We start from the raw sequence: 3,033 nt of genomic DNA on the forward strand, positions 1-3,033 counted from the left end.
TATCTTGCCTTTTGTATTTCCCCTCCATTTCTTTTTGAATTTGTGCTTCCCTCTTCTTTTAGGGTTAAGCTTAGGGTTAGGGTTAGGGTTAGGGTTAGGGTTAGGGTTAGGGGTTGGGGTTAGGGTTAGGGGTTGAGGTTAGGGTTGGAGATCAATGGGTTAGGGTTAGGGTTAGGGTTAGGGTTAGGATGGGTGGGGGTTAGCCATCGGGCTCCAAAAATTAGATAGGGGTGACTCCACCTGGTTCCCCCCGAGGCACTGGCTGGATAGGTTAAAGTAAGGTTAGGCTTTCCGGGGAAAGCAATGCACTGTCCATCAAGGGGGTCCCAGGCAGAGACTCCCACCATCAAAGTTATTCACCACCCTAAGGTGGTGGGGGTTCCAAAAATTAGGCACTCTGGCCTTAGCTGTGATCAGCAGCAACGTTTCGGCCTTTGTTGGCCTTCCTCAGGCTAGCTGATCAAAAAAATTGTTATTATGTTGGCCTTTTTTGGCCTCACATAAGATAGTCCCTTGCTTCATCCCTTCTTCCACCTCCTTTTCTTTCCATGTTGTTGTCCCTTCTGTAACCACTTTCCATTTGACTTGCTCCACCGCTCCTTCCCCTTTTATACTCCCCTCGCTTTTTTGCGTTAATTTTTTACTTTCTATTAAGTGTCCCCTCCCTTCCTTCTTTATCTTGCCTTTGTATTTCCCCTCCATTTCTTTTGAATTTGTGCTTCCCTCTTCTTTTAGGGTTAAGCTTAGGGTTAGGGTTAGGCGTTAGGGTTAGGGTTAGGGTTAGGGGTTGGGGTTAGGGTTAGGGGTTGAGGTTAGGGTTGGAGATCATGGGTTAGGGTTAGGGTTAGGGTTAGGGTTAGGGTTAGGATGGGTGGGGGGTTAGCCATCGGGCTCCAAAAATTAGATAGGGGTGACTCCACCTGGTTCCCCCCGAGGCACTGGCTGGATAGGTTAAAGTAAGGTTAGGCTTTCCGGGGAAAGCAATGCACTGTCCATCAAGGGGGGTCCCAGGCAGAGACTCCCACCATCAAAGTTATTCACCACCCTAAGGTGGTGGGGGTTCCAAAAATTAGGCACTCTGGCCTTAGCTGTGATCAGCAGCAACGTTTCGGCCTTTGTTGGCCTTCCTCAGGCTAGCTGATCAAAAAATTGTTATTATGTTGGCCTGTTTGGGCCTCAACATAAGATAGTCCCTTGCTTCATCCTTCTTCCACCTCCTTTTCTTTCCATGTTGTTGTCCCTTCTGTAACCACTTTCCATTTGACTTGCTCCACCGCTCCTTCCCCTTTATACTCCCCTCGCTTTTTTGCGTTAATTTTTTACTTTCTATTTAAGTGTCCCCTCCCTTCCTTCTTATCTTGCCTTTTGTATTTCCCCTCCATTTCTTTTTGAATTTTTGCTTTCCTCTTCTTTTAGGGTTAAGCTTAGGGTTAGGGTTAGGCGTTAGGGTTAGGGTTAGGGTTAGGGGTTGGGGTTAGGGTTAGGGGTTGAGGTTAGGGTTGGAGATCAATGGGTTAGGGTTAGGGTTAGGGTTAGGGTTAGGGTTAGGATGGGTGGGGGGTTAGCCATCGGGCTCCAAAAATTAGATAGGGGTGACTCCACCTGGTTCCCCCCGAGGCAAATGGCTGGATAGGTTAAGTAAGGTTAGGCTTTCCCGGGGAAAGCAATGCACTGTCCATCAAGGGGGTCCCAGGCAGAGACTCCCACCATCAAAGTTATTCACCACCCTAAGGTGGTGGGGTTCCAAAAATTAGGCACTCTGGCCTTAGCTGTGATCAGCAGCAACGTTTCGGCCTTTGTTGGCCTTCCTCAGGCTAGCTGATCAAAAAAATTGTTATTATGTTGGCCTTTTTGGCCTCAACATAAGATAGTCCCTTGCTTCATCCCTTCTTCCACCTCCTTTCTTTCCATGTTGTTGTCCCTTCTGTAACCACTTTCATTTGACTTGCTCCACCACCGCTCCTTCCCCTTTTATACTCCCCTCGCTTTTTTGCGTTAATTTTTTACTTTCTATTTAAAGTGTCCCCTCCTTCCTTCTTATCTTGCCTTTTGTATTTCCCCTCCATTTCTTTTTGAATTTGTGCTTCCTCTTCTTTTAGGGTTAAGCTTAGGGTTAGGGTTAGGCGTTAGGGTTAGGGTTAGGGTTAGGGGTTGGGGTTAGGGTTAGGGGTTGAGGTTAGGGTTGGAGATCAATGGGTTAGGGTTAGGGTTAGGGTTAGGGTTAGGGTTAGGATGGGTGGGGGGTTAGCCATCGGGCTCCAAAAATTAGATAGGGGTGACTCCACCTGGTTCCCCCGAGGCACTGGCTGGATAGGTTAAAGTAAGGTTAGGCTTTCCGGGGAAAGCAATGCACTGTCCATCAAGGGGGTCCCAGGCAGAGACTCCCACCATCAAAGTTATTCACCACCCTAAGGTGGTGGGGGTTCCAAAAATTAGGCACCTCTGGCCTTAGCTGTGATCAGCAGCAACGTTTCGGCCTTTGTTGGCCTTCCCAGGCTAGCTGATCAAAAAAATTGTTATTATGTTGGCCTTTTTGGCCTCAACATAAGATAGTCCCTTGCTTCATCCCTTCTTCCACCTCCTTTTCTTTCCATGTTGTTGTCCCTTCTGTAACCACTTTCCATTTGACTTGCTCCACCGCTCCTTCCCCTTTTATACTCCCCTCAGCTTTTTTGCGTTAATTTTTTACTTTCTATTTAAGTGTCACCTCCCTTCCTTCTTATCTTGCCTTTGTATTTCCCCTCCATTTCTTTTTGAATTTGTGCTTCCCTCTTCTTTTAGGGTTAAGCTTAGGGTTAGGGTTAGGCGTTAGGGTAGGGTTAGGGTTAGGGGTTGGGGTTAGGGTTATGGGTTGAGGTTAGGGTTGGAGATCAATGGGTTAGGGTTAGGTTAGGGTTAGGGGTTAGGGTTAGGATGGTGGGGGGTTAGCCATCGGGCTCAAAAAATTAGATAGGGGTGACTCCACCTGGTTCCCCCCGAGGCACTGGCTGATAGGTTAAAGTAAGGTTAGGCTTTCCGGGGAAAGCAATGCAC

Source organism: Takifugu rubripes, chromosome 7 (assembly GCF_901000725.2).
Source record: "Takifugu rubripes chromosome 7, fTakRub1.2, whole genome shotgun sequence".
In the NCBI taxonomy this organism is placed as follows: Eukaryota; Metazoa; Chordata; class Actinopteri; order Tetraodontiformes; family Tetraodontidae; genus Takifugu; species Takifugu rubripes.